Source organism: Mus caroli, unplaced genomic scaffold (genome assembly GCF_978045245.1).
Source record: "Mus caroli unplaced genomic scaffold, Mus_caroli_1 scaffold_17, whole genome shotgun sequence".
Lineage (NCBI taxonomy): Eukaryota > Metazoa > Chordata > Mammalia > Rodentia > Muridae > Mus > Mus caroli.
The window spans coordinates 79,411-93,443 of NW_028227272.1; the positions used below are offsets into that span (position 1 = coordinate 79,411).

At 45.3% G+C, this 14,033-nt stretch overlaps 1 non-coding gene and 1 pseudogene across 1 annotated transcript; one reads left to right on the forward strand and one right to left on the reverse strand.

Annotated features, from left to right (window-relative positions):
- The first annotated feature begins 6,836 nt into the window (after positions 1 to 6,836).
- Positions 6,837 to 7,364, forward strand: LOC110288110 (synaptojanin-2-binding protein pseudogene; annotated as a pseudogene).
- A 668-nt stretch (positions 7,365 to 8,032) lies between these two features.
- On the reverse strand, positions 8,033 to 8,153 carry LOC115030294 (small nucleolar RNA SNORA40). The gene has a single exon (XR_003835881.2). It is a non-coding gene; the product is annotated as a small nucleolar RNA SNORA40 (small nucleolar RNA).
- Positions 8,154 to 14,033: the final 5,880 nt, after the last annotated feature.

The following is a 14,033-nucleotide window of genomic DNA, read 5'->3' on the forward strand; positions in this document are numbered from 1 at the left end:
TTGCCTCCCAGGTGTACCCGTTCTTGTGAGCCGCAGGCCGGCTGCAACAGCAAACGTATTTTCAAGATAAATTACCTTTGAATTCAAAGTGTAGTTATTTTGCTCTCATTTTTAAACTTTTCTGGTAATCATATTTTTTGTTTGGAAGGGAAATTTTACTGTTATTTCTCATTAGAACTTTGGCAATATCCAATTTTCTCTTCATTGGTAGTTTTTATAAATAAAGATTATTTATTTATTTACGTATTTATTTAATGGATATAGTGACACTGTTGCTGTCTTCAGACACACCAGAAGAGTGGACTGGATTCTATTAAAGATGTTTGTGAGCCATCATGTGGTTGCTGGGAGTACATCTCAGGACATCTGGAAGAGCAGTTAGTGTTTTGATAGAACCTAGTGGGGAAACCCCCACTCAATTCCCAATTCGGGGGGCACCCAAAGAATCACAAAAGGCCTTGATGTAATTACATGAGGTAGTTTAATGATGGAGCTCCGGACCGACATGCATCCCACACAGGAGATAACAGATGTCGGCCACGAGGCTCGAAAGCTAGAGGGTTTTGTGGGGTAAGGGGCTTAGGGGTGTGGAATTCAGCATAGTGACACACTATTGGCTTATTCAAACATCAGCAGAAAAATTACATGTACGTGCAGGGTGTCAGAGTTGAGTGAGTTGTTGACTCAGTTTAGATAGCTCTGTTATGTCCTCACATTCCTCTTTATCTTTAAGGTTAAGCTGTTCCCAGGAATGTTTTAATTACAGGGCATACCCGAGTTTGTTTTTCTTTCTTCTCAGCCCCAGGCAGCCTCTAGGCTTACAAACAACCAGCAATTTCTGAGTACTTTATATGACTTATAAGTCTTGAAATTTCATCTTTCTTTCATTCCCCTCTTCTTCTACTAAGTAATTCTAATCTTAGAATTTCAGAAGTCTATATATCTATGTGGAGAATAGAAATCATACTCTTTTTCTATCTTAACTATAGGTTGGTATTGATGCTGGAGGACCATAAGCTGTAACAAAAACAGAATAAGAAGGAATAGTAAACAGAACTGGCAGGGACACTTCTAGTGAGGCTTGAGGGTTTGATCTACGTGTAGGTACACGTAGATCAGATATCTGGCTGGAACTGGTGAGATGTCCTTGGGGTACCCGGCTCGTTTGTTGTAGCCAGTTGTGACCAGACTTCTTTCTGCACCACCTGCAAGCCTTTTAATTTAGCATACAGATCATTATTACAAAAACATGTAGGTTTAAACTCATCATTTAAGACAGTGATGGGCATGGGAGCCCCATAAAGGATCTCAAAGAGTAAGACTGAATCAAGAGGGAGTATTTCCAGTTCTAAATACGGTATGGGGAAGGAGCACCAAGTCTACGCCAGTCTCCATGGTTAATTTTGTCAAGGCCTCTTTTAGAGTTCTGTTCTATTTTTTTCTATCTGTCCTGAGCGCTGAGGTCTGTACACACAATGTAATTTTCATTTGACCTCTAAATACTTGGCCACACCCTGACTTACCTGGGCAACAAAGGCAGGACCATTATCTGACACTATTGTTTTTGGCACTCTGAACCTTGGAAATTTTTTCTTTAATAATCTTCTTGATGACTATCTGAACAGCCTGATTTTTACAGGGAAAAGTTTTTATCCATCTTGAGAATGTTTACAAAAACCAGAAGGTATTCATACACATAATTTTCTCAGTAAAGTCTACCTCTCAGTAGATGTCAGGTCTGTCTTCCCATGGGAGGACTAGTTTTCTTTCTTCAGTTTCTACTATTCTATACAGGGTTTCTTTTACCAGTCTTAATTTGTCTATAACTTGATAGTCTTCAGACTGTCAGGATCATTGCTCTTTGAGATGCCTGTTTGGTGGTTAGATCTGCCATCTAATTTCTTTTAGCCACAGCATCTTAGGTCTTTCTCTGCAGATGTCAACAGCCCTCTTTGTCTGTATATTGCTCTATACAGTGGCAAAAGCATACCTGCTTTCAATGTAGACCTCTCTTTTGCCATGTATAGAGCTTGTATCAAAGCCACAAGTTTAGCTTTCTATCTACCACTGCACTGCTGTCCCCACCTTCCACTTACCTTCAATCACAAGGCTACTGCCATCCCTGTACCAAATCGAACTCTCAGGCCAAGGCTGATCTGATCCTTCAGATCATTTCAAGTATCAGTTTCTTCTGCCAGAATGTCAGCACAGTGATGAGTAGGTGAAGTCTCAGGCAGTAGGGTAGCAAAGGCCACTCATTCAGTCAACAAACAAACAAACAAAACTCAGATAATGTGTCCATCGGTCAGGGGAACAGTTGGATAATGTTTTCAAGAACGTTAGTCAGCCATCAGTCAGGGGGTTGAGCCACACTTTCTAGGGCATGCGCCAAGTTTTGTCTCAGAGTCAATTTATCTGCATCCTTGACCAGAAGCCACTATGTGCAGACAATCAGGCCATCTTACAGCCACCAGGTCTAATTTCTTACAAGTATGCCACAGGTCTTTTTCAAGGTCCCAATCTCTGAGTAAGAACCTCTTTAGCAATACCTTTGTTCTCAGTCACACCTAGGAGGCCCAAAGCTGAGGATGACATTAGGGCAGTCTTAATAGCATTAAAGGCCTGTTGTTCTTTTATTTCTCTATACGAAGGGCTGTTTATCTCTTTAATTCAGCAAAACCTGGAATCCACAGTCTGCAAAAGCCCGCAGGGCCCAGGAACATTTCTAACTTGTTTTGCACTGGTCGGTGGAGGAATATGAAACACAGCCTCTTTTCTAGCTTCTTTGACAGGTAGGCCACCAGCCTCTTCTAAGGACTCGGCTTCTGTGTTAGCACCCCTTTTGTTATCTCTTTACTTTTAGCCACGAACAGGTGAGGGTTTGGTCATGAGGGGAGCTCCTCTTCTTTTTGTTGGGGCAGTCTCTCACCCAGTGCCCCTTTTCTTTACAGTAAACACATTGATCTTTAGCCAAAAGCTTTCTTTTGTTTCCAGGTACTATCTAAGCTCTCTAGTTTTCCTGACTCTTGTGGCCAGCATTTCATTTAAGTTTTTCTCTTTTCTCTTATCTCTTTTTAATTTCCTGGCTTCCTGTTTCTTACAGATCATTTCTAAATGCTAGCATTATTAGCATGTGCCACTTTGCTGGGTTCTAGTCTTTGTTATTTACCTTTCTTTGCTCCTGTTTCCTAACTGTAATGGAGATCTCATGCAATGTTATATATATATATATATTGTTCCTCCTCCTTATCTTTGCTTCCTTTGGATGTTATCTAATTATCACATCTATATCCTGTCACTCATCTTCTCTCATAGTTTGACTCTACCCTGGTTTATCTTTCTGTCTCACTGCACATCTCTGATTCTGACTCTGGTCTCTGTCTTTGTCAGCCTCATGTTTCCTTAACTCTTCTTCTTGTCTGTCTCTTATTTGCTGGTTTCTCCTCTAAATATTTCTCATTCAGAGTATCTCTCTCATTTCAGACCTCTCTAATCTCCTTCATCTCTATTTTTACTTCTCCTCACTGCCATTGATCTATCCTGAGTCTGCTGAAGCTTTGCTCTTAGCTTACTTCTTTGCAGACCTCTATCCTTCTTTCCTTTCTCCTCCTCTGCACTTTCTTATCGACTTACGCTAACTTTCTTACCAACTTACCCTGTCCTTCTCTTAACTTCTGTAACTTCTTATTAACTCGGTCAGATTGTTGAGGCACTTTCTAGTCCCACAGAGACGAGACCCCCATCAGAGCTTGGCAGTTAGACTTGCAGGTGCTCCTTACCTTGGACAGAAGCCCCAAGTGGATGGATGCCTCCCTCACTGGAGCTTGGAACAGACTCACTGCCAGCAGCTCAGGGCGGAATCGCCTTAGAAGTGAAAACACATAGGACAGGGAAGGGAGTGCAGCTCTCACAGCTGGCTACACCGGGCCACTGATATCTCAAAGTGAAAGCACTTTTTCTGTTAACAAGAGACGGGATGCAGGGGACTGGGAAATGAGAAGCAGCCAGGGAACCCGTGGTGCTCTTGGCCAGCCACTCCCACAGCCTCCTCTATCTCCCCTTCAACAGCTACAACATCAAGGGCCACTGACTTCTCAGGGACCACCCCTCTTTTGCTCCAGGTTTCCAGAACTTATTTCTCCCTAGGCTCCAGGTCCATGGGCAGGACAACTGTGACCCGCTGGCTGCTCCCTGGAGTTGGAGTGGGAGGCAGGGCAGCTGAGGATCTGAAAGGAAGTGGTCAGCATAGGGATCTGACAGGATTCTTAGGCTTATTCCAGAGGGCATAACTCAAAAACAGTTGTTAGTTTTTAGTCCAAGTCCAAACACAAAGAGACACACAACACACACACAGAAACCGTTTCAGGCATCCACCATAGAATCAGAGTACCACAGAAATGACAAACACAAGCAAGACCAATACAGGGCATCTTACACGCGATTTCCAGAGAAGCTTGGCACTATCTGTTCCAGGCATGTACTGAACCCTATCTGCTGCTGGGTTGAGAAGGACTGTTTCAGATCCAACTTCCCAACTTGACACTGAAGCATCCTCCAGCGTTGTGACCTGCAACATTTTGGCACATCTCACTGTCACTGCAACCAACCCAAATGGACCTCTCTCCATGGGAAGGCCTCCAGAACCTGAGACCAGCCTAAAACCAAACCAAGATAATCAGTCAACTCCTTGGGACCAAAACCAGACCTGAAACCAGACAAACCAAAAGCAAAACAGAATCAGAAGGTGGTCTAATGGAGGACACACATGTGAACAGGACAGACAGACACACAGATATACAGACAGACAGGCAGGGAGGGATTCCACTTTACCTCCGATGTACAGTGGGTGTGTCCCATGACAAAAACCACAAACAAAAACAAGACAGCAACAGAGAAAAAAAACACCAGTATATCTAAGCACACTAGTCTGCTCCTGGACTTATACAATCAGCCAAACGTGACTTCCTGACAGGGGTCAGATTCCACATCGACTCCCTTTCTGGCAGAAAAAGCACCTTATTTTTCTCACTCTGCCAGATGACAGTCAGACCTTTCTGACTGTCCCTCACCCTGGGCACTTCCTCCAGGGTCACCTTTGGAACGTCTTCCAAGGCTGTAGCCTGCAGGGTCTTAGAATGTCTTTCCCCCACAGCCACTAGGTCCTCACGGTCCACAGTGGCAGCTGCCAGAATACAGAATATCAGAACTGAAAAACCAAGACACAAGGTCAGCAGTGCCACACTTAGACACTTAGACAACAGACAACATACAAGACTCACACAAACAAACGTACCTCCAAGGGGTCTTTCGGGGTTCCTGGGTGTCACGCAGATCTCGGTGGGACCCCCAAATGATAGAACCTACTGGGGAAACTCCCACTCAATTCCCGATTTGGCGGGCACTCAAAGAATAACAAAAAGGCCTTGATGTAATTACATGAGGTAGTTTAATGATGGAGCTCTGGACCGACATGCATCCCACACAGGAGATAACAGATGTGGGCCATGAGGCTCGAAAGCTAGGGGTTTTTATGGGGTAAGGGGCTTAGGGGTATGGAATTCAGCATAGTGACACACTATTGGCTTATTCAAACATCAGCAGAAAAATTACATGTACGTGCAGGGTGTCAGAGTTGAGTGAGTTGTTGACTCAGTTTAGATAGCTCTGTTATGTCGTCACATTCCTCTTTATCTTTAAGGTTAAGCTGTTCCCAGGAATGTTTTAACTATGGGGCATACCCGGGTTTGTTTTTCTTTCTTCTCAGCCCCAGGCAGCCTCTAGGCTCACAAACAACCAGCAATTTCTGAGTACTTTATATGACTTATAGGTCTTGAAATTTCATCTTTCTTTCACTTTTAATCATTGAGTCATCTCTACAGACCTCCATCATTAGCTTTTTAGGAAAGAAATAACTCCGATCTTCCTTTTGGTCAGAAACTCCACCTGCACCTGTGGCAGATCAGTGTGCTGGGTCTCCCACCTGACAGCCCTTCCTGTCTCCAAGGAGAACTGCTCTAACCAGGAACGCAGGAGAGTGACCTATCTAGGGACACTAGAAGCCTGCTCTAACCTTGAACACAGGAGGTGTACCCTTACCAGAGATAGCACTACTTGCCTCCCAGGAGGCATGCTCCAAGTAAAGAATCCCAGGAGAGTTAATACTACATATAGCCAGATGGAGAAAGACAAGTTGAAGAACATAAACAAGAGAAGCCAATGCACTGCTCCAGTTCAAGATTCCCAGGACAGTTAACATCACATATAATCAGGTGGTGAAAGGCAAGTTGAAGAACATAAACAAAAGAAGTCAATGTAATTTAGGCACCATCAGAGTCCAGTTCTTCTACCACAGCAAGCCCTGGACACCTTAACATACGCGAAGAGCATGATTCTGATGTAAAAGTCCATCTCTCAAAGACGATAGAAGCCTTTAAAGAGGATAAAAATAACTCCCTTAAAGAAATACAGGAAATGACAGGAAAACAGGAGGAGGCCCTTAGAGAGGAAACAAATAAATCCCTGAAAGAAATACAGGAAAATACAATCAAATTGGTGAAGGAATTGAAGAAAAATGTCCAAGTTATAAATATGGAAATAGAAACAATAATGAAATCACAAATAGAGGAAACATGGAGATGGAAAACCTAGGAAGGAGATCAGGAGCTACAGATGCAAGCATCACGAACAGAAAAAATGAGATGGAAAAGAGAATCTCAGGCATAAAAGATATCAACACATCAGAAAAAAAAGTGTAGAGATTTGCTAACCCCAAACATTTAGGAAATTTGGGACACAATGAAAAGATCAAATCTAAGAATAATAGAAATAGAAAAAGCTATGCTGGGGAGGCGGTGCAGAGCTTGATTCACCTTCACCTGCTCTGGGCACCCGCTGACCCCAGGTTTCCACCCGGAGAGCAGTCAGATATGAACAGACGGGTGGATTATTTAGTCATGGAGGAAAAGATCAACCTGATGAGAGGACCCTCGGGGCTGGACTTCAACAATGTCGGTGGGACAGATCATCAGTATGTGTCCAAGGACAGTGGCATCTATGTCAGTCACATCAAAGAGGATGGGGCTGTGGCCCAGGATGGGTGGCTCCAGGAGGGTGATAAGATCCTCTCAGTAAATGACAAAGATCTGAAGAACCTGCTGCACCAAGATGCTGTAGACCTCTTCGGTAATGCTGGATGTGCTGTGTCCCTGAGAGTACAGCACAGGTTACCAGTGCAGAACAGACCTATTGTACATGGAGGTGAAGGAGAGCCAAGTGGAGTTCCTGTAACTATGGTGCTGCTACCAGTGTTTGCCCTCACCATGGTAGCAGTTTGGGCCTTCGTGGGATACTGAAAGCAGCTTTGAAATGCTTGCTGTCTTCCAGTGTGTCCAATGAACTATCTCTCTCTCTCTCTCACTCACCATTTCTGACATCCTCCCATATTCTTTCTTCTCCACATAGCCAATAAATGATTTAAAGTGACTGCTTATCACCCAAAACCCTGATATTCAAAATCCCCAATTCTAATGGAAGAATACAGGGGTTATTTGAAGAAAAGCTGGGGGGGGAGCCTTGCTTAGAATGAATGAGAAGTTACATATTTTACTAGAACTGCCAATAAATCTCAGATATCATCCAAAAAGGAAAAGCTCAGCCTTCCTGTCTCCATGGACGACACCTTTCTCTTATCTGGCATGCTTTGAAAGCTAGCTGTGCTATGTGAAAGGAGGAGCTGATTTTTTTTAATGATTTTTCTTGGGAAGTATTTGTGGCCTTTAATTTGTAACTATATACCTAGATGCCTATATTGGACATAGGCGAATGAAGTTTTTCTTTCTTTCTTTCTTTCTTTCTTTCTTTCTTTCTTTCTTTTTTCTTTTTTTTAACTTAAGAAAGAAAATACATGTATACAGTAATACACACACACATACACACACAGTAGCATAAAATTGATGTCTTATGGAGAATTAAAGAAGTAAGAAAGCTACTGGTTCTTGGGTTTCTAATGGACAATTTTGGAGGACTAGGGGATCATATCCCCTCATATATAATCAAGACTCATATTGAAAAATGAGTTCTGGATTGTAAAGAGAACTTACTTTTTCCACTTGTCTGTAAGTCTTTGTCCACAAGTTAAAAATATACCCAGTGTTAAGGGATGGTCATAACTGAAACATTTCAGGAACTATTAGCAGAGCATGTATATTGAGGATGGGGAAGTTAGCTTTAAAAGAGAATGCTCAGTCAGTGACTGTGATGGTTTGTATATTCTTGGACCAGGGAGTGGCACCATGTGGCCTTGTTGTAATAGTTGTGACCTGGTTGGAGTAGGTGTGTTACTGTGGGTATGGGCATAAGATCCTCACCCTAGTTGCCTGGAAGTCAGTCTTCCACTAGAAGCCTTTGGATAAAGATGTAGAACTCTCAGCTCTGCCTGCCCCATGCCTGCCTGGATACTGCCATGCTCCCACCTTGATGATAATGGACTGGACCTCTGAACCTGTAAGCCAGCCCCAATTAAATGTTTTTTTATAAGACTTGCCTTGGTCATGGTGTCTGTTCACAGCAGTAGAACCCTAACTAAGACAGTGACATTAGGAAAATAATGACTGAAGTTAAAAATTGTAGAGCAACTAGTGTTACTCAGTAGCTACAGTGCTGTGGGAAATTGTAGTAAGGCAGCTCTACTCAAGTCAATTTGTTCAAAGGCGTTGGTGTACAGATGAGTCCTACCAGTCTCTGAACTGCCTTAGTTGCTATTTTACAGTACTGTTAAAGGATCCATTGGCATGGGATGGGAAGCAGCAGGGCCAAATCAACAATCAAGACATCTGAAAAAAGATCATGTCTCAAGGTGGCACTTGACCTTCAAAGCTGATTAACAATTTTCAGTTTCTAGTGTCAAACAAAAAGCCCGAGGGAAGGAACTGCCCTCCTGGCAGGATGGACCTGAAATCAGCCTGCTTCTGACTGAGTTAGGATGAGAAGGTATGGGTTTTCTTTTTGAGAAAAGAAAAAGTATTATTTGAAAAAGGTATTTTTCCCCCAAAGCTATAAACACTAGTTTTGGTTTTATTAAGGTTAAAGGACCATTTTTCAGAAAAGGAGAAGGAATAAGTTGCATTTGTTTGTAGAGGGTGCAAGGAAATTTGGTGAGCTGTGAGAGACCAAACCATGGGAAACTAAGTCCCGCAGTTACTCTCACCCTAAAGATCCAGCTGACCCTTTGAAGGGAATTATGTCACCCCCTCCTTCATTGCCTCCACCTGGCACTTGAGACTGCCAGCTTCACTCCCTCTTTCACTTGGCGCCTAGAACTGCTTAGATTAAGGCAGCTTCACCTACTCCTCCATGTCTCCGTTTGGTGCCTGGGACTGTTTATGGCACTCCAAGATAAACTGCAGAATGTTTGAAGGCTGCCCAGGACAGTTTTAGGGCAGACATTCCAAGATAAGTTGCAAGAAGCCTGTAATCTTTATCTGCCCCAGATGTCCATCCCTTTCACTGTGTTTTATTGCGCCCCCTTTACCCCTCCCACCCCCCAATTTTCTCTCACTGTGTGCTTATAACCTGGCTCTTTGCCTTCATTAAACAGACTTTGACAACTCTTTGCTTGGTCTCGCTTCTCTCTCTCCCCTCATTTCTCTTTCAGGCCCTGGTCCTTCTTGACCCACAGAATAACTAAGTCCTGCTGGATGGGACAAGTGGCGCCTAAAGTGGGGCTCAAGACACAAACCTTCGCTCGGAGGAGACCCCAGACTAGCTCCAAGAGAAGTTCATCATAGAACTTCTAGAAGAATAAACTGTTTTGAGGAGTGCTCCTCCCGCTCATAGGAGAAGCTGTCCTTGGTGAGTGATTTGTCTCCGCTAAGAAATGGGAACTAAACTGTCAAAGGAAGCGGTCTTCATTCAGAGACCTGAAAACTTCACTCAGGGAAAGGGAAGTTTGAGTTAAGAGATTTGATAAACTTTTTTATTTTTATAGATCAAGCTTGCCCCTGGTTTATAATTGACGGGGCAGAGATACATCGTACACAGTGGCGAAGGGTAGGTCGAAAACTAAATGATATATTGGCCAGGCAGGGCCCCGATGTTGTCCCTGCAAATGCTTTCACCTACTGGGTACTTACTCATGATGTAGTAGAAAGTGCAGTTGATGATCCTCAGGAGCAGCAACTTTTGTCGCTTGTGGAATACTGTCTCTGCCCCTTGTCTCGGGAGGCTTCAGTGAGCTACACACACACACCAAGAAACCTACTTCAATAACTACAGACAGGCCTGAAGCCCCACAGGCTTCTATTTACCCCGCCCCTCTCTCAGTGGATCCGTCTCCTACAGACAGGCCACTAATCAATCCAGTCTTTTAAAAACCCTTGGCTGAGGGGCCTCTAGGTCCTAGGGACGCAGACATTTTGGGGGAAGAGGTGGCTTGTCCTAGTAAACTGTACTGGCAGCCAAGCGCTTCAGCACGGGCTCCCTCCCTCCCTTCCGCCAATTTGTGCACCCACCCCCTGGCCTCCGACATTGCCTGTCCCCACTCTCATAGACGCCAAGGATAAACTTTCGTCTCAAGTCGGGGGTTACAAGAAGTTTGACAACTCCAGAAACAGTACACCCACCTTTCTACAGACAGAACTCACTGCACTTCAGGCATCCTTTAAGGAAATGATCCTTGCCCCTCCCCCAGCCACAGCCTTGGGCTGTGCAAAAAAAGAAAGCTCCTGGGGCATAAAATCTAAAATGCTGGCTTTCCCTGTAATTAACCGCTCCACGGGAGCCGCCAGCTATGACCCTCCAACTTCCACTCAGAGGACTCCTCCCCGATTGCCCAAGCTGAATCTGCCTCCACAGAAGTTGTACCCGCAGGTAGGATAGTGGTGCCTGACCTTTCCACCGGGTCTGAGAGCGAGCATGAAGCTGACAGTGGGGAAGAGAGTGAGTGATATAGGGAGCGAGCCTGAGGAGTGAGCGCCTGTTCCCACCCAGCAGACAGAGTTCTGCTGGCTGCGCTTTAAAGACCTGAGGGAGCTTAATACTGTGGTGCAGTCCTATAGGGCAAATGCTCCTTATACTCTTTCTGTGCTAGACTTGATCCCAGGAGGTGGGCATCTGCTTCCTGGTGAATGGCTGAAGGTGGTTCAATCTGTTCTGACCCGCGGGCAATTTTTGTCTTGGAAAGCAGACTTCCTTGATCAGTGCCAGTCTATTGCAGCAACTAACCAGAGGTCTCCTCTCAAGCACCGCTTGGACCTTTGAGAAGCTTGGCAGTCAAGGCAAATACGCAGCAGAGGCGCCACAGAGACACTTCCCTGTTAGCCTCCTGGCTCAAACTGCCAACGCAGCGCTCAGTGCTTGGCGAGCAATCCCAGCAAAAGGCTCAGTTATTACGCCCCTAACTAAAGCTATTCAAGGGGCCCAAGAGGACTATAGTGAATTTGTGAGTTGTCTGCTTGAGGCTGCAGAGCAGACTCTAGGGCATTAAAGTGCAGACAATAGGCTTATTAAACAATTGGCTTATAAGAATGCTAATTCGACCTGTAAGGCTGTTTTGTGCGGTAAATTTAGAGACAGAGACCTTAATGAGATGATTCCTCTCTGTTGTGATGTGGATACCTTTACTCATAAGATGTCTCAAACAGTCCATCTTGCAATGGACGCAGCACTTCAACCTGTAATGGCTATTGGTATGGCTCTTCAGCAGACAGGCCCACAGAAAAACTGTTTTAAATGTGGCCAACCTGGGCATTTTGCCCGCCAGTGTCCCTTGTCATCTTCTCTCGCTAATGTCCCTCAGCCTTCAGGGGGGTCTGCCGCCACCCACCTTGCGCCGCCCAAAACCCCTTGTTCACAGTGCTGAAAGGGCAAACACTGGGCTAGTGGCTGTAGATCTAAAGCAGACATCTCTGGAATTCCTCTGCCTCCCCTTCAGAGAAATAGATGGCAGGGCCAGCCCTGGGGCCCCCAACCCATCTCATTTCTTCCGGCCACTGGGAACAGCCAGAAGCCAAACCAGCCTCTAGTCTCTACAGAGCCACACCAGGGAGTGCAGGACTGGACTTGTGTGCCCCTGCTGACTCAATATTGGCACTTGAGGATGGCATCCAGATCCTGTCCACTGGGGTCTCTGGGCCTCCTCCACCTAATACTTATTTTTTGATTCTGGGGCGTGCCTCCACTACCTTAAAGGGACTTACCGTCCACCCCTCTCTAGAAGACAATGATTATACTGGAGAAATTAAGATTTTAGTTAGTGCCCCTAGAGGCCCTGTATGGGTATTCACAGGGCAACGCCTAGGGCAAGCCCTGCCTCTGCCTCTAGATACCTCCCACCCAGCAATAGGTGCACAGCATGGCTCCTTGCAGCCAGGCTCTTCAGATCTTTACTCTGGGTCCAAGCAATTACCAGGGACCGCCCTATGCTCCACCTTAAGATAAACAGCAAGAGCTTTGAGGGCCTTTTAGACTAGGCACTGATTCCACTGTAATCTCACAGAGTGCCTGGCCCACCGCCTGGCCATTGCAAGCCTCTTTAACCCACTTGCAAGAAACTGGACAATCAAAAAATACTCTCCAGAGCTCACAACTGCTGACTTGGGAAGATAATGAGGGAAATTCTGGCTCCATTCAGCCTGTTCCTGGCCTACCTGTTAACCTTTGGGGAAGAGATATTCTCTCTCAAATGAAAGTTTTTTGTGCAGTCCCAATGCAGTTATTGCTCAACAAATGCTGTCCCAGGGCTATCTACCTGGACAGGGACTGGGTAAAAACAGCCAAGGGAGGCCTACACCAATAGAGGCCACCCCCAAGGTGGATCGTGCAGGTTTAGGTTATAATACCCATTTTTCCTAAGGACCATTGCCCCCCTCCCCCTGCACGCCATGCAGACAAGATTATGTGGAAAGATGACTCCCCTGTCTGGATTGACCAATGGTCCCTCCCCGTCAAAAAGCTGTCAGTGGCCATAGAGTTAGTGCAGGAACAGTTGGCTGCTGGGCATATAGAGCCTTTCACATCACCCTGGAACACACTAATATTCATTATAAGAAAACGAAGTGGCAAATGGTGATTGTTACAAGATCTTAGAGTGGTCAATAAGACCATGGTCCCCATGGGGGCTTTTCAGCCTGGGCTTCCCTCTCCAGTGGCTATTCCCAGAGGACATGTTAAATTAGTCATTGACTTAAAAGATTGCTTCTTTTCCATTCCTCTTCACCCTGAAGATTGAAAACGTTTTGCATTTAGCCTCCCCATAGTCAATTGTATTGGGCCTTTCCCCCAGTTTTCAGTGGAGGGTCCTCCTTCAAGGCATGGCCAATAGTCCCACCCTTTGCCAAAAGTATGTGGCTCAGACAATTGATCCTTTCAGGATGTCTTACCCTGACTTATATATCATACATTATACAGATGACATTCTCCTTGCAGGGCCTGATGAAGGCCGACTTTATTGTGCTGGCCAAAAACTTATTAATGCCCTCCAGAGTCGGGGACTCCAGATCTCCCCCGAGAAAATTCAGATTCACCCCCCTCATTTATTCTTGGGCTTTGAATTGTTCCCTAATAAAGTTCTCTCCCAGAAGGTTCAGTTGAAAGAACCCCGAGGGGAGACCCTCACTCAAGTCTCAGGAAGGCGCGCACCCAGTGAGACGCTGAGACCGAACTTGCTGTAACCACACGAGGCACACAAACAACAAAGGAGTGCTCAAGCCAGCATGCTGTGGTCGAGACTCATGCACTGCGCAAGGGGCAGAGGAGTTCGACCCCGACCCAAACTTCTTAGAGGCTTATAAAGGCAAAAATCACAAACCAAAAGGGAGGAGTAGAAAGAATTGGCGTGGTTACACATGATTGACTTATTCAAATGTCAGCGGGGAGATTACAAGTTAACAGGGTAGTACGTTTCAGCTAAGGCATAGGGAGGCACAAGGGCCTGGGACTTATCAAGGTCAGCAGGACACCTGGTTAATGTATGATTTATGGTGGGCTAGAGGGAGGCGCCGCCCGGGAGGCGCCATCCTGCCAGATGGCCATTTGGT